General features: G+C 43.4%; 1 protein-coding gene across 8 annotated transcripts in view; it reads left to right on the top strand.

The window, feature by feature from the left end:
- The window catches only part of RAI14 (retinoic acid induced 14), a 147580-nt gene that overhangs the window by 61766 nt on the left and 64177 nt on the right, over positions 1 to 21637 (top strand). Inside the window, exon 1 of one of the 8 annotated variants that reach the window (XM_079918052.1) lies at positions 7183 to 7411. The exons of the other annotated variants lie outside the window; for them this stretch is intronic. The gene's annotated coding sequence lies outside the window, so the exon portion shown is untranslated. Of the gene's footprint in view, positions 1 to 7182; positions 7412 to 21637 lie in introns of those variants that run through there. 8 annotated transcript variants of the gene reach the window in all.

Below are 21637 nucleotides of genomic sequence, written 5' to 3' on the forward strand. Positions count from 1 at the left end.
TTTCTGTGCCTCAGCTTCCTCATCTTTAAGTGGAGATCACGGGCTTCCCTGGTGGCGCAGTGGTTGAGAGTCCGCCTGCCGATGCAGGGGATGCGGGTTCGTGCCCCGGTCCGGGAGGATCGCACATGCCGCGGAGCGGCTGGGCCCGTGAGCCATGGCCGCTGAGCCTGCGCGTCCGGAGCCTGTGCTCCGCAATGGGAGAAGCCACAGCAGTGAGAGGCCCGAGTATCGAAAAAACAAACAAACAAACAAACAAAACAAAACAAATGGAGCTCACACTTAAACCTCATGGGGATTTTGGAGCAGTTGAAGTTTTGAAGTTTTCTCGTACTTGACGTGGTACCTGGCACAGGGAAGGTAGCACTTAAATGCTTGTGTTTCTGCTTCCTGCCTACGCTTTCCTACCTACAAGAAGACCCAAAGCCAGACATGTATAAAATCATATTAATCAATGAATTCTTTCTGCTTCTGGGTATTAATGTACATTCCAGTTACTAGGGCTGTTTAACAAATGACTACTAAATTTAGTGGCGTAAAACCAACATTTATTATACTCACAGTTCTCTGGACAGGGTACACTGGGGCAGCTCGTCCCTGATCCATGATGTGGGAATTAGCAGGGGAGATTCAAGGGCTGGGGGTGGGAATCACCTAGTGGCTCATTCACTCATCGTCTGATGGCTGATGTAGGCTTACACCAAAGACCTTCACTGAGACTTTCAGCCAGGACATTTCTGTCCCCTCCATGTGGCTTGGGCTTCCTCACAGTATGGTAGCTGGCTTCCAGGAGAAGCACCTTGAGAGACAGCTGGACAGAAGCTGGATCACCCTTTATGACCCAGCCCTGGAAGTTACATGGTGTCACCTCTGCTGCATTCCATCAGTTGAAACCATCACGAAGTCTTGCCCAGATTCAAGGGGAGGAGAAATAGACTCTACCTATTGATGCAGGTGGCAGGGTTCTGGAAGAGTGTATGGGACCAGAAATCTTGCAGTGCCATTTTTGGAAAATATAATTTGCCTCAGTATATGAGCAGTTTATAAGCTTATAGGCAGAAGAGCTCCCAGAAGATTCTAGCACTGGTGTTCATTGGGTTACTGCATTAGCACACCAGCAGGTGCACTTACCAAAAGCCGAGACCTGAACATAAGAGCCTGGACTTTGAACTCTGTCCCAGGACAGGTATCACCTTCCAGCTTTGAACTTGAGCCTGGGTTTTCATGTGAAAGCCACTGAAATGTCTGGTTGTCAACGGCGTGTTGGTAACTGAACTCAAAGGTGTAAGACACACTCAGGAAGCCAGGGACTGACCTTTATCCCAGTGCCATAACCTTATTTTATTTCCAGCCAAGAGCTGAGTTACCTGTATCCTACCTTGTCCCCATTGATAAGAGTTCATCAACTTTTTTTTCCTGAGATTTATTTTAAACTCATTTAGATTTTTCTAGAAAAGTTGTAGTGTTTGGAACCTCTGGAGGGGGAGAGTTGACTTCTACTTTGGAATAAGAGTTCTTTCGAGTATTATCACTCTCATTTTTCCTAGTAAATAGTCACGTATCTATCACTTTTCTCTCAGAACTTGTTTGCAAGAGAGAGATCTTTAAAGCTAAACAAACCGAGGTCTCAGGAGTATAAAGCCAAAAAAAGAACTTTTGTAGAGAAAGCGTGAACACAGAATTTGAAAAACACATATAAATCACATAGTTTGATTATGTACGAACCAGAAAGCTTAAGGGAGGGATGGTGGGGTGGAAAAAAAAAAAAAAAACTGTAGTTGTTTATCATTTCTATGGAGGAGCGTTAGTCTGTAAAATGTTCAATTGCTTCCAGTCTCTGCAAGTCACTTCAATGACTCCGTCTCAGATTTTTTTAAGTTTGTCAAATAAAAATAATAGTTCTGTCAACTGAAAAACATTACGCAAGCTAAAATTGAGAATTATGTTTTATTCGGCAGACATCTGAGGACTTCAAGCCCAGGAGACAGGAGTCTCAGCTAGCTCTGAGGGACTGCTCCGAAGAGGTCAGGGAGGAACCAGGAGATACAGGGGGTTTTGCAACAAAGACCAGGCAGTCGGGACATCAAAAGATGACTGTTCATTAAAGAAAACCAGATATCTGAGGTTAAGGAGTTATCGCTTTCTATGTATGGGAAGGTGCAAGAGTCTGGGCTCACTGAAATCATGCCTTTGATGTGCACCTTAGCTATCAGGCCAGGATCCTATTCTTCCCCATCTGAGTCCCCTCAGGGCTCACCATCGGCGGCTGTAGTGGCTTGACGGCTGCGACATCCTTTGTTTTACGGATACGGCAGGCAACATTTTTCATTCATGGTTCCATGAGGTCTCACTGGGCTGTTTGGGGTACATGAGGAATAACAGAGGTGAAAATTCTTTGGAAATGTACACGTGCTATTCCTATGAGAAGCTCTGGCATTTTTCGTTATTAGTCAGAGGTGGGACCTGACATGGTGCAGTGCTACTGAGAGAGGAGGGACAAAGCCCCACCTTCACACACTGTTCCTTTCCCATTTCTTATCTTTTCCCTCTTTCTTCCTTCCTTCCAGCCCCTTTCTTACCTCTTTTCTTCTTTGTCTCCCTACTGCCATTTTTTCTTCCTCTGTCTTCTCTAAGGCCTTCGGTCTCCACTGCTGCCTGCTGATGTCGTTAGATTAAGCACTGTGGTCAAAACTGTGTCAAAACTGTGTCTTTAATATCATGCCTACCACATCATTCCTGGCCCCAGGCTTAAGAGGGTTTCGTAACTGATTTTATAATTACTGTCTAGCCTGTGGGGAGACTCAGTAGCCGGGCTCAAATAACTAAGTCCTTGCTGTTTTCTACCCCTGAGCAAGATGTAATATATCATCAGTGTGACGAATCAGTGCCTAAAATTCAGTGTCTGCCTTGATGCCTTGGATTTGGGGCTCTTCTTTATTTTATTATTTTTTTTTGCGGTACGCGGGCCTCTCACTTCTGTGGCCTCTCCCGTTGAGGAGCACAGGCTCCGGACGCGCAGGCTCAGCGGCCATGGCTCACGGGCCCAGCCGCTCCGCGGCACGTGGGATCTTCCCGGACCCGGGCACGAACCCGCGTCCCCTGCATCGGCAGGCAGACTCTCAACCACTGCGCCACCAGGGAAGCCCGGGGCTCTTCTTTAAAATCATCTCTTTATTTTCTCTGCCAACCAGTGTTGACATACATTTGCATGTTTTTTCAGTTGGACACTTCTGACTGATCTAGAGGAAGGCTATCCCTAAATTGCTTTCCCCCAAAAGTGAGTTTTATGCCGTGTAGCCTAATATTAAATCAGATTTGTTTCAGATAGACCCTCTGTTATGGGCTGAATTGTTGAAGCTCTAGCCCCTAGAACTTCAAAATGTGACTGTATGTGGAGATACGGCTTTGAAAGAGGTGACTAAGTTAAAATGAGGCCTTTAGAAAGGTGGGCCCTAACCGCATCTGACTGTTGTCAAAAATTTGGACCCGTGAGGAGACACCAGGGAGGCACGCACACAGAGGAAAGACCATATGAGGGCAGTGCACGAAGGCGACCACCTGCCAGCCTACCAGAGAGGCTTCAGAAGAAACCAGACCTGCTGGCACCTTGACCTCTGGCTTCCCAGCCTCTGGAATTGTGAGAAAATACATTTCTGTTGTGTTAGCCACCCAGCCTATGACATTTTGTTACAGCAGCGCCAGCAAGCTAACAGGCTCTCTAACTTTAGTGAAAAATTTGTAAAGCCAGGTTTGTATGACGTGGGAACAACCAGATAAATATAAACTTAATTTCACTTTTATAGCTGTAGAGTGATGGTGATGGTGCGTGTTAGTTAGGGTTCTCCAGAGAACCAGAATTGACAGGATCTCTCTTTCTCTGAGTATAAATGTGTGTATATATGTCTGTGTGTATATAGATCTGTCCGTCTCTCTAGAAATTCTAAGGAACGGGCTTACATAGTTGTGAGGGCTGGCAAGTCTGAAATCTGCAGGTCAGGCTGGAGACCCAGGGAAGAGCGATGCTGCAGTGCGAAGTCTGAAGCCAGTCGGAAGGCAGAATTCCTTTTTGGGGGAGATCTCAGTCTTTTTAATTTTATCGAAGTATAGTTGATTTACAATGTTTTATTAATTTCTTCTGTACAGCAAAGTGACTCAGTTAGACATATATGTATATTCTTTTTCATATTCTTTTCCATTATGGTTTGTCACAGGATGTTGACTATAGTTCCCTGTGCTAGATAGTAGGACCTTGTTGGTTTTCCATCCTTTATATAATAGTTTGCCTCTGCTAACCCCAAACTCGCAATCCTTCCCTCCCCTACCCCACCTCTCCCTTGGCAACCACAAGTCTGTTCTCTATGTCTGTGGGCCTGTTTTTGTTTCATAGATATGTTGATGTGTATTGTATTTTAGATTCCACATGTTATATCATACGGTATTTATCCTTCTCTTTCTGACTTACTTTGCTTAGTATGATAATCTCTAGGTCCGTCCATGTCGCTGCAGATGGCGTTATTGCATTCTTTTTGATGGCTGAGTAATATTCCACTGTATATAAGTCTTTTATGGTCTTCAACTGTTTGGATGAGGCTCCCTTACATTATGGAGGATAATCTACTTTACTCAGTCTACTGATTTAAATGTTAATCACATCTAAAAAAAATACCTTCACAGCAACATCTAGACCGGTGTTTGACCAAACAACTGGGCACCAGAGCGTAGCAAGTTGACACATGAAGTTACCCATCATATGGCGGTAATGCAAAAGTGATACCCTGGGCTCACTGTATAAGAAAAGTGGGACTTCAGAAGCTAATCTAATAAAAGCTAACTTTCAAATGGTCTTATTATTAATGATGTGCTTTTGCCGCATTTGATCCTTTCAACCAAACTTTTTTTCCCCTTCCAGTTTTATTAAGATATAATTGACATACAGCAGTGTGTAAGTTTAAGGTGTACAGCATAATGATTTGATTTACATGCATCATGAAATGGTTACAATAAGTTTAGTGAACATCCATCATCCGACCTCTTGATTTAATACACGTTCAGTCATAATGTACTCATTCCCCTAAACTTCTGTTGATGATTACAAGCATTAAGTGTGATATCAACTGTGGGCTGGTATTTACACAATGCTTCAGCATTTCAACACTCTTGCTACACTTGTTTTTTAAATCACTTAGTCTACGCTTTTTTTTTTTTTTTCCCCGCCTTGGTGTCTTAAGCAGAGTATAGAAAACTGGTGAGATGCGTAGCTTAATTTTCCTTGGTACTTTGCATCATAATCCAACTTTGCTACCGTGGGAATTCCTGCTTTAAAAAAAAAAAATCTAAGCTGTAGTTGAGGTAATAACTTGAGTTTTACTTTTCTTCTGTTACTCCTACTGGCCATTCGATTGAGGCTTAGAAAAGTAGCCGTCTATTAATTGAAGCTGCTTTTCTGAGAGGACAGGCTCTGGTAGAAAGGAGAGATGGGGTCTCCTAGGTAACCAAACTTGTGCAGCATAAATTCCCTCCTTTTAAAAGGGTCTGGGTCTATTTAAAATGTGTTGGTAACTGTTAAAGAAGAAACCATTAACCCTACCCCACCCCCCAACTTCATTGTGATTTAAATTAATCCCTGCTTTTCATTCTTGCAAGGAACTAATTAACACCCTAATTAGTTAGAGTGCTTTAAAACCAGGTGACAGGGCTCCCCTTTCTCTAGAAGGGATTGGAATTTTTCTCTGGGAGCAAGTGGAAATAAATCTATGGGTAGTTTACCAAGGGATTCAAATCATGTAGAAATATATCACTGTCATAAAAACTCCATTCTCTTTCTGTGTCTGTGACGTAGGGGTCATGGAGATAAATTCTGGGGTTTATACAACCTAAATAGCTTTCTGAGTATATGACCTGAATGTACTTAACAACACAGATTACTTAGACAAACCAGAAGAAAATAGTTTTGAATATTCATTATATCTTTGAAGGAAGGGAGACATCCTGAGCTTAGAAGTAGTAGAAGGAGTCACAAAGTATGCTTAAATTAGAAAGCTTAAGTTCACTGGGTAGTAGATGGACATGAGGGCAGACTGCCTCACTCCAGCTTCCATCAGTAGGTGAATAACGGACTGAGAAAATATTTGTAACAAAAAATGGTCATCAGTTTTTATTATTGTCAACCCATCAATTTAATTCTAAGCAAGCAGAGGACACCAGAAGGTAATTCACAGCCAGTAACCAAACACAGTAGAAATGTTCTCACCCACCAATAATCCAGTGCTGTAAATTAAAATCAAATGCCAAAAATATCTCAAAATACAATGGAGGAAATGGGAATACTGATCAGATATTTGATATTAAAGAATTATTAAAATTCTTAGGTTTTATAGTGGTTTTTTTTTTAAATCACTGTCTTTTAGAGATATACACTAAAATACTGAGGGATGAAATTATATGATGTCTGGGATTTGCTTCAAGTTAGTGTAGGTTTGGAAGAGAGAGAAGTGAGTGAGGGTGTGGATAAAATAGAACAAGGGAGAGGGAAGCCAGTGAGTTGTTAAAGCTGGGTGACAGGTACATGGGATTCTTTATATTCTTTTCTATCCCTTTGTTTGAATTAAAAAAAATTTTTTAAATTGTTTATAATGTTTAAAAAAAATGAACCCAAAGAAAGACTCCACAGAAAGAGGAAACCAGACATTTTGTGCCTTCCGATGGAAGCACCTTCTATGAGGTATTTACTGTTTCCAAAACACTGAACTCGAATCTGATCAAGCCTTTATATCCTCCTACGGATTTACAGGAAGTAAGGAGATAGAGACACATGTTATAAATGTCATTGTGAGATGCAGTCAGTACAAACTCTGTAGGACAGTTGACCTCATTTCTTCAAAAAGTAAATTAAAGAAAAAGAGAGGTGGGGAGGGAGGGGAACCTACAGATGAAGAGACTGGAGAGATGGGGCTGCCATTTACAACATAAGGACATTATTTGTATCCTGATCCCAGCAAACCAAGAAAAGTTTACCAGCCAGTTGGGAACATTTGGATTTTGACTGGATATTTGCTGTATTAAGGCATTAGTGTAATTTTGATTTTAGGGCTCGAACCTGAATATTCAGCTTGGACAGGGGTTTGTGAGCACATTCTGGCTTCAGTAAGTTGGGAGGAAATCAAGTGACAGGGATCTAATAAAACAGGCATTTAAAAGAGATTTCCCCCGTGTTTTAAATACCATTATCTTTCATCCTCTCCGGTAGCAGGTGCAGAGAGAAGAGTGACATATCCCTGCCCATCAGAGTCAAGGCAGAAGGACTGTACTGAGGAGATGCTCACTTGCTTTCTGGGCAGGTGGTCTAACGCACGCTGGGCCCCTCTTCCCCAAGTACACACTGCGGGAAGCAGAGGTGAAAGCACACGTGAGCCAGGTAAAGTTGGGGTGGCTACAGTTGCCCCTGGGAAAACTTGAGGAAGAAGTCTGAACACCTATGAGCCTCGATGAAGGAATCTAGGAGGTATCTGAAAGGGAAAAAACCCCGAAATTGACTGCCCTTATACCTCGACAAGTGTGTCAGAAGCGAATCACCCTAACATGCTAGAAACACCTTCCACTGATGAAAAGCACAGTGAAGATGCTCTACTTTTTCTGTTTGAAAGTGAGTTTCTCCAAGTGTGGCCTCTGCACTAGTCCACAGAAATACTGACTCAGTTCTCCATTGGGTAGATCAGAAAATCTGCATGTTGGGACTTCCCTGGTGGCTCGATGGTTAAGAATCCTCCTGCCAATGCAGGGGACACGGGTTCAAGCCCTGGTCCAGGAAGATCCCACATGCAGCAGAGCAGCTAAGCCCATGTGCCACAACTACTGAGCCCACACGCCACAGCCTCTGAAGCCTGTGTGCCTAGAGGCCGTGCTCTGCAACAGGAGAAGCCACCACAATGAGAAGCCCGCACACTGCAACGAAGAGTAGCCCCCGCTCACCGCAACTAGAGAAAGCCTGCGCACAGCAACAAAGACCCAATGCAGCCAAAAATAAATAAATACATTTATAGAAAAAAACCCAAAATTTGTTTTCCATAAGGGACGCCAGCAAAGTATGGGGGCACTAGGTATCATCACTGTAGAAAATGTTTACAATTATATAACAGTGAGCAAAAACTGGTATTTTTTTATGGAAATATTTAAACATATCCAAGAGTAGAGAAAATAATTTATACTCCTCTTCTATGACTATCAACTGGTGCCTGTCTCCTTTCACTTATCCTCCCATTTTAAATACTTTCCTCCCCAGATCATCTGAAGTAAATCCCAGACTACATAGCATAGCTTCAATAAATATTTCAGCATATGTCTCTAAATGATAAGAACTTTTTTTTTAAGAACACAAGCACAATACCATATCACATCTAAAAAACATTACACTAATGCCATAATACATTAAATATCCAGGCAAAAATCCAAATTTTGGTGACTGTGCCACCAGGGAAGTCCCTATGGAAAGCAGTTTTATCCGAGATATTTTTGAAAGCTGTACGCACAGATACGTTTCTAGCTGTGTTCTTTATGTCACTTTCCTGAAAATATAACCTAAATACTAAACAACAAAGGAATGTTAATTTTTTCAAAATAATTTAGGGAATTTTCTGTATCCTATAAAATCACAATGTATTGCTCTATAAATTTGCTTCTAATACATTAGTGTGAAAGAGGGCAGGGCAAAAATCAGTTATGCTAGAAGGAAGTGCTTAGGAAAATTGACTAAAATGAAATAAAGCTAAATGTTTGACCTGATTTTTAGCAGAGTATCAAATTATGGGCGTGGATGTTCCTCTTGTGTGTCTCTTTATAATTTTCTCTTATGTGGTTATATTTTGTTTTTAAAACCATAAGGTAAACAGATTAAAATGTATAATGTGAGCTGAGAAAATATACTCCCATACGTATATTTAAACTACACTATTTATGTTCACCTAAAACAAAGATACTGTATTTAAGAAAGTAATATCTTGGGGGTTTATTTTATATTTTAAGTGAATGGTAAATTATTTGGCAATTAGATGCCCTAGAAAATGCTTCTATAAGATGTTTATTTATTTGCATGTTTGTACATTGACTCATGTATTTTAGAATGGGCAAGAGTGAGTAGCCTTGGTACTTTCGACCTGTGGGAGGTTTTCGCATTTTCTGTCCCGGTATATGGAGGCTGTTGGCAAAGCTGTCTTACACATTGCTCTTCCATTTTCTAGTTTCTTGGCACCCAGCTACCTAAGTGCTTCCCTTTCGCAGGACCAAAAAGAAAAAAAAAAAAAAAAGGGAAATAGCAAGTGGTATTTTGTAAATAGTTTGGGGGAAAAAAGAATTTAAGGAAATAACTAGTGAAGTTGCTGATAAATGTTGTCATCTCAGCTCCTGTTTTGATAGAAGACAGTTGAAAAGCATGGGATTGCACCGACTGGGTGAAGTTTACATGGATTCAAAGCAGGAAAGTTGAGGATTAACCAGTGACCGATGGCCTGACGTTCCCCAAGTCCAGACACAGCCAGGGTGCATGTTGTACTAAAGCACTAAGACTGGGGGGGATGGTGAAGCACTGCCTCATCCTCCCGCGACCTGTTTTCTGCCTGTAAAGAAAGGAGTGAGGCAAGGAGTGAATCCCAGGCCCCGGAGTGGAAGTGGCCCCTGGAAATGACTTAGTAAGAAAAGCCAGAGGCTGGGGCCCCGCATGGGTGTGCTCAGGAGCCGCCAGCCCCCCAGGGATTGCCCAAGAGCCTGTGACCTGAAGGCACAGCCTGCTGGGGCTGCCCCACTGCAGGAAGGTGGCGTTTGGCCGTGTGCTGGGTTCTCGTCTGCTCTGCAGTGATGCTGAGCTACCGCCCATGGACCGGTGCCCAGGAGGGGCCTGACTCTCTTCAAGTACCCAGAAGAATCTGGCTCATGGATTTGATGGTATATACAGACACAGCCCTAGTACTAGATGTGTTGAATTACCAGTGCTAATTTCACCAAGACGGTTCTTCTTTGTTTCTCCTACCTTATAAAAGTACTAGTCCTTACCATTAATTTTGCAAAATATATACCCTGCTGGGTAAAGTCATTCATATCGATTTTTTGGCACTTAGAGGCCATTTTCCTCCTTATATCTAGAAACAGTGGTCATGAGGCTAGAATTGACCCACAGGAGGCGAGCTGTTACTGGCCTCCCTCCTGCAGCCTCTTGCCCTCCTCCACTTTGAGAGCCTGGAGTAACTTCTCTGTGTGACTTGTGCTTGGGTTTCTGAAACACAAGCTGTTCATCTCAGTTTAGCTGCCTAAAGTGTGTTGCTGAAGTTAAAAAAAGAAAAAGATTGTTTTATTATAGTTAATTTCCAGGATTCTTAGAAATTTATTAAGGAGGCAGAAGGTTCAGAGAGTTTCCCAGAATCGCATATTTTCCTGGAATTTAACTTCCCACGGCACAGGGCTTTTCTGTGGGTCTCGTTCGCAGCTCCGTCCAGTGCACTGGAGGTGCTCAGTAAGTATCTTCTGAATGAATGAATGGGCCAAGCCAGGATCTGAGCCCAGGCTTGGGTCAGTACTGTAGTGCCCCTGTAGAACATGTGTGTTTTACCCTATTTGAGCTGTAATTGATCTATTGAACTGACTCAAGTCCGTGAGGTGTAAAAGTGAAAGGGTCTTTATTTTTCTTCGGTCCTTGCCTTCCTTCAGCCATGCCCATGCCATCTCCCTTTCCTGTCCCTTCACAGCGTGCAACCTCCATACACTTCCAGAGATGAGTCCCGCTTGAAAAATCAATTTCCAACGTGATTGAAATCTTCTTTTCTCTTTCCCCCAGTGCGGCTTGCCCCTGTCTCGAAGCACTGGAAGTAAGGGAGATGTGGAGTACTCTGCCCTTTCACTGTGGCCCCTTGCTCTTTGGGGATCGAGCCCCCATCCCCTGCCTCCCCCCCTGCGTGGGGCAGGGACAGGGAAGAAGCACGGGGGTGGCGGGGAAGGTGAACACCTCTATATGTAGCCAGGTGCGGCTGCTGCCCTCTTCTCACTGGTCAAGGCTGTTTCTCGCCAACAGCTCGCTCAGAGCATGGCCCAGGTCTCAGCACCCTCACTCGGTGGGCTCTGCCTCCAGCTGGCCCTTTTCTATCCCCCCTCACTACCCTCTTGCTGCTGGCGTCCTCTCACCCCAGGACAGCCATCTCAGTCAGGGTACCAGCAAGATGCCTCAAGTAAGGCTTCATAACGTGGTGTCCACTTAAGTCCCAGGAAACGCACAGGTCTTTGCTTCTCCAAGCTGTGGGTGTGTCGGCTGCTTTCCTGGTGCTGCCTTTCTCTTCTTCTGCCCCGCCCCTCCTCTTCATTTCTCTTCTCTCTTCTTCTGTTGCTCAGGACACAGCGAAATCAGCCAGTCCACCGCCTAAATAGATGGGCAGCCAGTGGAAGGGATGTTTTTTTCTTCTTGGAGGCATCCCCAATCTCTGCAGGATTCTCTGGATACCCCACCAGTTGTTACGGATGGGGAGTGAGCTGGGCAGCCGGGGTGCCTGGAAACATGCGCACTGCACTCCCCTCAAGGGACTCTTGTTCTCCCCCCTCCTCTAGTTCTAATAGAGACTCGGAAGCTGATATTAACAGGGCTGGCTCTGTTACCTTTTTATTAACTTCTGGAGGAACTATACAACCCCAATTATTTTTTTAGAAGTTTGGTCATTTAGTGGTTTTGTTTTGTTTTGTTTTGTTTTTTTTGCGGTACTCGGGCCTCTCACCGCTGTAGCCTCTCCCGCCGCGGCGCAGGCTCAGTGGCCATGGCTCACGGGCCCAGCCGCTCCGCGGCACGTGGGATCCTCCCGGACCGGGGCACAAACCTGCGTCCCCTGCATCGGCAGGCGGACTCTCAACCACCGCGTCACCAGGGAAGCCCCTAGTGGTTTTTTTTATCCTCATCAGTGGGCTTTGTCTTTAATGCTGAGGCAATAGGGAAGATCATATTCAAGATTTTAGGTGTCAAAGACATTTGGGTAAGAAGGAAGAGCACCTATGTTGAATGATAACATTAATGGTCTGAAGGGCTAAAAAAAAACCCTGTAAACTTACGAAGTGGGGCATTAACTGGCAGGCTGGGAAGATTCTAGCAGTATTTGTGCCTTATCTCATTTATTCTTGAAATCACACTACGCTATGCAGACATGAATGTTCAAAGATGTTCAAGCCAGAGCTGTTTATAATCATGAGAACCTGGTAACAACCTAGATGTCATTACCATTTCAGCTGTAAAAACTTTTGCTGTAGCTCGTTATTGATACGAGAAAATGTTTAGCATATATTACCTGGTGAGAAAAGCAGGTCATAGAACAAAATATTTGCTTTATGCATAGAAAAAATATGGACTGGTACAAAAATGTAACAGGTTTGTTATTCTTGAATGATAGGATTGAAAGTGATTCTGTAAGTTTTATTCTTCTTAATTCTCTGTAGTTTTTGAACTTTTCTGCAGTGAATCTGTTTACATATATAAAAATGTTTTTTAAAGAGATTATATACTATTAGCTTAATGAAAAGCTAGAATACATACTTGTCTCAGCTCTTTTGTCTTTTACATGCCCTACATCCTTAATTACTGAAGAATTTATATATTTCTTATAATATCTGAACTTTGAGGCTTTAGTCAGTTTTTCTCTTGCTTGGTCTAGTAACTATTACATCATTCCACAATCTGGCTTATATTTCAACAACTGAATGTCCTAAATATTATTTGGCATTTATAAAGGTACATGGTAATTTGGAAAAACGCCTTTATTACAATATAAATCTTCCAAGTAACTTTAAAAATGATGTTGTGGCCTTTAGTTTGAAGACCAGAAAATGTGAACACTCTAACTTGTAGAAAGAGCCTCCAAATGCTATTTGTCTTATATCTTGACTATTCTGTAATTTATGCGAATCACTGAAGTGTTTCAGGAAAATTAATTCCACAGGGTTGACTTAAGTGCCTAGGGCTTAATAAATTAGAATGGAGTTTTAGCAGGCAGAGAAACGTTGCGTCATGGATCTGCATGTCTTCAGTCTGTATGAGTCGAGTATCAGCCTGTAAGCTCTGTGGGTTAGGAACCTGCCTATGGGTCTAATTTCTTGTGGCCCCCCCGGGCCTGGAAAAATGCATGGTTCATGATACAGGTGGTCACGATAAGAGCAAAGAGTCACTCAGCTCTTGATGTGTACAAACCACACCACTGTGTGGTCTTCATGCATTATCCTGTTTAGTCCCCAAAACAACTCTCTGAAGAAGGTGATTTTTAATCTTTTCTGAAGGGGGGGGGGGCAGGTGCAGAGCTCGAGTGTGTATAGAGTGATATATGAGAAAAATGCCAGTAGTTTGGCTGCCAAACTGGCCTCAAATTCCGTAGTTACAGACACACCTTGGAAAGCCTTTTGATTAAGTTAAAATTCAGGTTAAATTAGACCGTTTTCATAAAAGTCTGTGTACAAAGTGGGTTTGCATAAATTGAGGTAACAGAAGGCACAAAAATTCTTTAGTGTTACGAGAAAACGTCGTAAGAATGGTCTTTTTAACGGTTGCCACAGTTTATTATCTAGAAATCTGTAGAATCCCCCTCTGTGTTCTGAGTACTGTAATCGGTATAGTTAGGATACTAAACAGAGCAATTCAGAGGTAAGGGGACGTAGTGCAGGATATGTTGGGGGTAAAAGTGGTGGCACTTAAGCTGGTCTTGAAGGGTTTTTGACAAGTTAAGGAAGGTAGTACTACCAGCATAAGATTTTGGAGGCAGATCCTGAGAGCGGTTTGGTTTTTTAAAAACAATCTGGGGAATTGTGCAGTTATTTGAATGTATACCTGGCATTCGTTCCAAGAAGATCACCGTCTCCCAGCAGGATGCCCTTTATGGAAAGACAGTGCATTGGAGGAAAATATGCTGTCTTGAACTTTGAAATGTCAAGTCTAAATGTTTAGAGTGATGGCAATCAACACTGCATTCTCGTTTTCAGGTTCGAAGATTATCTACATCTTCATTGTTTTATAGCCATATTAACCATTTTCTTCCTTTTGCTACACAAGATTTATGTCAACCAAATTTCCTAGATTTGGGGGTTCTTGTATTGATTCGTTCCTTGGTCAAGGGGACCATGGCTTTGAAAACTTTGAGCGAGCATTTAGGTAAGGGCATACGCGTGCTCTGGGTGTCTGAGAATGAGTTTCTGTTTTCCGCACACCTGAAGGACAGTTTTGTCAGATAAAATTGCCACAGGATGCTCGGTTCCTCTCAGAACTCTGTTGGTGGTGGGCCACTGCCTCCTGGTGTTGTGTTTTGGAGAAGTCTGAGCCAGCCTGATTGGGGGAGCCTTTGAAAATAACCTGTTTTCTACCTGGATACCAGTAGCATTTTTTTCTTTATCCTTCAAATTAAAAAAAAATGTCAACAGAATGTGTCTCAAGATACTGGTCTCTTTCCCCCTGCTCCCCTCTCACTAATCCTAGCCACAACTTGGAGAGTCATGTCATTTTATAGGCAAGCTTTTCTTTAGCTCTGTGTAGTTTTCTTTTATTCATTCTTTTATTCCTTAACTTGGCTTAGATTTCTACATCATATATTGCCTGGATCCTTTTTTCCTTTCCTTTGTATTGTCTTTTTTCTTTTCCTTTGAGTTAAACTTGTCTCTTACTTTAGCTCCAACTTCCCTAGATTCCTCAGTCTGCTGTTCACTGTTGCCAACACGTTTTAAATGTGGCATCTTCACGTAGTCGTCTTTGATTCCAGATTGTTCTATGGAGCAGTTTCTCAGACATATTTTTCTCCTGAATCTAGTTGGAAAAGCACATATTAGAAAACCTCTCTGGTTTCTTAAAGAGTAATTCTGTTTCACAGGAACAAATGTGCTCTGATTCCTCAAAGAAATTCGCCTCTTTTGGACTTGCTGGAGCTGTTCTCAGGACCTGTGCTGTGCCGACAGCTAATAGTTATAGAAGGACGGCTATGCTCATCCAGAATTGCGGGAAGGATGGGTTCTATCAGATATGATAAGATTCCCTCTCAAATATTTCAATCCAAAAAACAAGTAGAAGGAGATCTATGGTTGTCATTCTGTTCTTGGCCATTTCAGAAGCCTAGCAGCCTGAGGAGTGTGTGAATCTGAGGTGATTGTAGCAAGAAACCCTTGTCTGCGTTCAGTGTCAGGGGCAGCCTGGAGTTCCCTGGGACAGCACCCCTTTCTGGGCTGGCCACACATGCCTGCACTGTTGGCCTCCCATGTCTTTCAGCGTCCTGTTGTCATGTGGTGCACTTTGTGGTAACACGGAGGGGTCACCCTCACCATCTCCCTTTATCCCTCTGAATTAGGCATCATGAATGGAGTTTGTTGGAGTCTCTTCCTGGCATCTTCCTGACAGGCAAGAGGCCAGCTGTCATCATTGGTCCAACTGGCCGTTCTTCAAACTTGTCCCATCTGACCCAAAACTATAAGAAATTCCCTGAAGTTTCTGACTTGTGGCTGTCATCTCTCCATGGTTTCCTGTGCAGATACAAGTTTTCTCTTAATTTTATATTCTGCAGCTCATTTTAATGGGGCACTGATAAATTGGTCAAGATATTTAAGACATTGTTGAATTTTCCCAAGGTCCCAATCAGTTTAGTAGCTTAGCTGAGAGTTGCAGCTGGAGCTTCGGGACTTGTAGACAGTCTCACATGTGCTGTAGCCATCAGTCAATCTGGGATTGGCTATGGGAGTGGATTGTGAATGTGGACATCAGCCAATAATCCTAGAGGACCACTGTTCAAAATAACAAAGGGCATTCCCTTAGGAGTGTGAATAATAACCATATTAGCAAATTCATCCTGAATGCTTACTGTATGCCAGACCATGTTCTAAATGTCTTGCAGATATTTGATTCACTTAATTCTCACAATTACTCTATGGTAGAAGCGACTCGTACTATCTCTTATTTTACAGCTGAGGCACACAGGAGTTATGGAACTTGCCCAGGGTCACGGGGCTGGAACTGGGCTGTGACCCCAGGCTGTCTGGCTTCCGGGTCCATGCTTTAAAGCACTATATTATACTGCGTTTCAGTAAGTGCCCATGAGATTGGGGATCTGATAGAGAGAAGAGTTTGGATTTGTTAGAATAGATAGAAGGGAGTCTGTTGATGGCCAGGAGTCTAGGGAGGTGTCAAGATGAAAATGTCAAGATAATAACTTTTAAATAGTTGCAGTGAAGAGGGAAGACTACCTTAGGAGAATTGTGAGGGCTGGCTACTTCCTCAGTGATTTTAGTAGCAACACTATCTTTTAAAAAGCCCAGTGCTTTGCTGGAGTCTTTCACTCGGGCAAACATTCATTCACTTGATGAACATGTATTCATCACTGGCCACGTGTCGGCGCTGGTGCGAGGTGCCTGAGATACAGATGTGAAAGTCAGAGCCCCTGTCCTTGAACTTCACAGTCTGTGGGCCACCACTAGATGTACACCCAGCAACTTTCAGTAGAAATGGACTGTGAGTGACAATAAGTTGTGTGTAATGTGCCCTGGAAAATGGAGTTGCAGAATTTCAAAAGCATCTGCGTTGTCTATTTTTATTTCATTGTTTTACCAGTAGACTCATTCATTTCCAGTGTGTATGTCCAAACTGCAGATTCCTGACATCTGTATTAGACGAAGGTCAAAACCCGTAGCCCAAGACCACACATCAGAGTTCCAACATTGCTTGACTAGAATTTTCCTTCTTTTGGTGCCTTTTGTCTGTGTTTTTTTGGCACTCAGCATCTAGCTGAATCATAAAACTCGAAGACGAGACATTTTTCTGGGAATCCCTTCTGGGCTCTAAAAGGATAATGAATGAGGCTTTACATATGGGGACTTTGATGAGTTTTCCAAAGTTCTTTGTATCTGTCAGTGTCCTTGGTTTTGGCTTGTCGTGCTTATTAAGAAACGTGCAGTTACGGGCTTCGGTCTTCTTGGGCTCTCCTCGGGGGCCCTTTGTCTTGGGGGACCGGGGAGCCAGTGGTGCAGGAGGGCCATCTGTACACATGCTCATGGGAAGCCTCAGACAGATCAGACCGATGATAAACGTCATGGCCCCTCGTCTTGTGTTCTTAAAAACCGCTGCCCTCTGCCTTCAGACGTCAGGCAGAAATAATTTCTTGGAACAAGATTTTTCCCCTGTGGGTGGATATTGGAGTTTATTTTGGGTTGGCTATTATCGGAGTGTAGAAAAGCTATAACATCTATGCCCTTTCTTGAGAACTACAAGAATTTTGTTGTAAATAAATCAGTGGTATCTCTTGCCTAAAATACATTGAAATATCCAGACTATTTAAAATTAACCTCTGATAACATTAGGCAGTGCGCTTATGTGTGTGTAGTGTTTTGATTATTTAAGTCACCTTCCAAAGCCAGTTGCAGCATAGATAGAAATTTGGAGTGGTAGCGGTGAGGGGGGGACCTGGAATGTTTCCTCCAAACTGGAGAAGGTTTATTTTAATGTACTGATTCATTAAAAAATATTCAGATAACTAACGGGGCAGGGGGACTGTGGAAGAAGAGGAAATTTTCTGCCATCAAGTACAATCTGTTTGGGGAGTCAAATCTTTTCAAATGTGCTGTTGTCTTCCCTTTTACAAATAAGGAAACTGAGGCATAGGGAGTTAAATGACTTCTCCAGGCTACACAGCTAGTAAGTGGTAGAGCCAGGGTTTGGATCCAGGAGCCCAGAATCCAAGCCCTTAGCCCTGCACTCTATCTTCTCTCTGTGAGACATGAAATGGGAAAACCATATACTTCAAAGACTAGTGTAAAACTTTGTTAAAACAGAAGGCAGGGAGCAGCTTTACACCTCCTTGGCAGAGAGAGATGGCAAGATAGAAATGAGAGAGGAAAAATTACTTGAGTAATTTTCACATGGAAGGGGAAAGAATAAGTTGGATTCTGGAGCCCAAGAGCTTGGCTCAAGTGGAACGTTTGTGTAGGGCCATGGCGGGGGCCAGAGGGAGAGGTGGGCAGAGTGGAACTGAAGGTTTGAAACTGGATTAAGAGAAGCCTTCCATTGTATGTGTGTGTGGAGGGGCGCTAAAGAGTGTTGGGTCTCTTGTTGGCCATAGACAGCCATGGGCGATTTTGTATACGAAAGTGAGCCAGGGCAGAAGCCAAGAACATTTAACCCCCAGGGAATTTGGCATGGGACGAAGGAGGGCCACGGTGGAGGTGGGTGGAGGGTGCGGGACCGGAGGTAGAAAGGCCAGTTAAGAGACTATTGAAACGTCCCAGGTAAACAGTGATCTGTGTCAGAACCTCTTCCCTGGTTCTCCAAGTATCTGTACCTGTCGGTGTGCCCAAAGAGGAGGGCCCCATCTGAAGTGTCTAGCATGATGCCTGACAAAAGCATGCGTTTGTGGAACTGGACTGGATTAGTTAAAGGCGTCGGCTGTAGGATGGAAAACAAGTCAACGCAAGGGAAACCAGAGAAGCAGTTGTCAACAGTTGTTGGTGAGTAATTGGCTGGGGAGGTGGAGAGAGAGAAGAGCCAGGGTCTTTGGCTTGACTGACAATATGATGCTAGTACCAATTACAGTAGGTGGGGTTTTCCACACGCCTTCAAGCAATTCACTGACATCAGCTGGGTGTCGTACTCTTCAACCCAATTCTGACACTGTCTACCTGGAGACAACATCAGATTACACAGGTTAGGGACTCAGTGTCCCCACTTTAGATGTCAATCGCAAGTCCAGATATTCACCTGTACCTTTGACTGTCCGGCTATAAATCAGAGGTTCCCACAACCGCCTCTTTGGGTTTGATGAATTTACTAGAGCGGCTCATTGAACTCAAAGAAACGTTCCATTTACTAGATCTCTGGTTTATTTATAGAAGGAGATGACTGAGAATCAGCCAGATGGAAGAGATGCCCAGGGCGAGGTATGGGGAACAGGCACGGAGCTCCCATGCCCTCTCTGCACCTCCCGGAAGCTCTCTAAACCCTGTCCTTTGGGTTTTTATGGAGGCTTCCTTACCTAGGCATGACTGATGAAATCATTTGCCATTGGCAGCGGGTTAAACTTCAGCCCCTCACCCCTTCCCTGAGGCTAGGGGCACAGAACTGAAAGTTCCAACCCTCTAATCACATGATTGTTTCTCCTGGCAACCAGCCCCCATCCTTAGTTGTGGTCCAAAAGTCACCTCATTAATATAACAAAAGACACTTTTTTTTTTTAGGAGCTCTGTGCTGGAAATGGGGACGGAGATCAGATATATATATATTTTTTAATAAATCACAATATCTCAGATGAACTTACCACTAACCAAGGCACAGGCATCAGGACAAGGGACCCGTCGGAAGGAGGGTGCAGTGAGTTTGGTTAAGGTCCTCTTCTCTCTGTGGGGCATCTCGACTGCCTGTTGGGACTTACGCCATCTTTATGTGCGGAAAGGTACGGAATGTTGAGATTCACCCTCTCCACTACTTCAGCATTTTAACAGAGACAAATGCGGTTAATATCAGGCTAATGTGTCATCTTCATGGTTGCCCAGGGAAGAATAATTCTGGCTCACAATAGAATCACGTAGAGAATTTTTAAAAGTTAACACTCATATTTTTTCCAAGAGACGTAGGTGATTCTATTATGTAGCCACTTAACCATGCTCTTTGAAAGACATTGGGTATAAACAGGTATATTATTTTTTTTTTTAATCATAAAAAGGTTTTCCCTCTAAAAATTTTGAAACCTTAGAGAAGTCGATTTTTTAAAATTTGGCCGTTCCACCAGCCTTGAGATAGACGCTAGGTACAGCCACCTTACTGCAGGTTCCCCATTTCTGTGTCTGTACCCTGCTGGCTGTGAACAAACAGGAACTGAATCAGTGTCATCTGTGGGTCCCCCAGAAGGTTTCTGTTGACCCGCAGTCAGCGGGGATGGAGTCCTGTGTGGGCCATTTGTGCTGGTTAAGCAACCCTCTTTCCATGGGTCGCAGTCTTAGATTCCTAGGGCTACCACAAACTGGATGGCTTAAAACAGAAATTGATTCTCTTACAGTCCAGGAGGCCAGAAGTCCACAATCAAGGCCCAGGCAGGATTGGCTCCTTCTGGGGGTCCTGATGGAGAAAATGCCCCATGCCTGTCTCCCACCTTCTGCTGACTGCTGGCACTCCTTGGCTTGTAGACACATCACTTTAATCTCTGCCACCATCTTCACATGGCCTTCTTCCCCGTGTCTCTGTCCTCACTTCTTATAAGGAAACCAATCATTGGAGTTTGGGCCCATTTTTATCTCAAAATCCTATTTTCAATTAAAGTCACATTCTGAGGTTCTAGGTGGATATGAATGGACTCACTATAGTCACCTGTGACTTGCACATGGTTAGGGGACACTAAGTAGGGGGAGCTGCCTTGGTCTCCTACCCTAAACTTGAGGTTCTTAAATATTCTTAGTCCCCAAACAAGAAAACGAGTCCTTGGCAATGGAGATATCCTGGTTCTGGGTCGACATCTACCCCATTGAAGATCCCAGCTTTCACCTGCTAAACTGACTGGTTCCAGAAGGAAGAGTATGGGGTGGGGTACCAGTGCAGGGAGTGGGCAGGGGGAGCAGGAAATACAGAGCAGAGAACGCTTGTAGAATTTGTAACTTCAAGGACTGTTTCCTATTCTCGTAGATTTCTTTAGCTGTCATTTTGTCCCGCGGTCATCATTTAACATCTATAAAGGGCATGATGCCTGGGCATGAGCAGGGCAAGGGATCCGCCCCCCATCCTCTTCTCTGACCATTTAGGCACTGAAAGTGCACTCACGCATTTGGCTTAAGACCTTACGGATGAAATCATTTCATCTGGATACTTCATGTGAAATCTATATTGTGCCCCTTGGGTAAAGAGCAAAGCTCAGGGGCTGTGGCTGCCTGTTACGCTCAGATGCATGCCAGAAATACTTGGCACGTGGCATGTGCTTGGATCATAGCCAGACATGTCCAGAGGTGTCCTGTCCGTGTGCAAGGAAAGCCTTGCTCAGGCCTTAAGGTATTCATTGTTACACATGTATCTCCCTTTAAGTAATGAACATTCTTGGAGTAAATCAAGTCTCATTTACATATGATTCATAAATAAATATATATATATGAGCTTACTACTCAAAGAGACCTTACGGTGAATATGCTTATAAATAACCATACTTTAAATGCTTGTGTATAACCATGAAGTTCATGTATCATATTGAGTTTGCTTTAGTGGGGTTCCTGCTTTTAAAAAGGATTTAGAGCTTAGAGTTTCCCATCTTAGTACCACCAGACTGAGGTGTGTCCCTCTGCCTCACATGGCCCACCATCTGTGTTCTACCTGGTCTTCCCCAGTGCAGTGAACATACGTGAGGGGCAGGACTGTACAGTGGAAAAGGTACAAAGGTCTGGGGTTTGAATCCTGATCCTTTTACTTTCTGACCTTGTAACTTGGGCCAAGATACTTATATTTTTCTGATCTTCAGTTTCCTCATCAGTAAAATGAGGATAATAATAGGTATCTCACTGGATGGTGTATTAATTTCCTAGAGCTGCCATAGTAAATACCATAAACCAATTGGCTTAAAACAACAGAAATCTATTCTCTCACAGATCTGGAGGCTAGAAGCCCCAAATCAAGGCATTGACAGGGCCATATTCCCTCCAA

This window comes from Stenella coeruleoalba (assembly GCF_951394435.1).
Source record: "Stenella coeruleoalba genome assembly, chromosome: 3".
Lineage (NCBI taxonomy): Eukaryota > Metazoa > Chordata > Mammalia > Artiodactyla > Delphinidae > Stenella > Stenella coeruleoalba.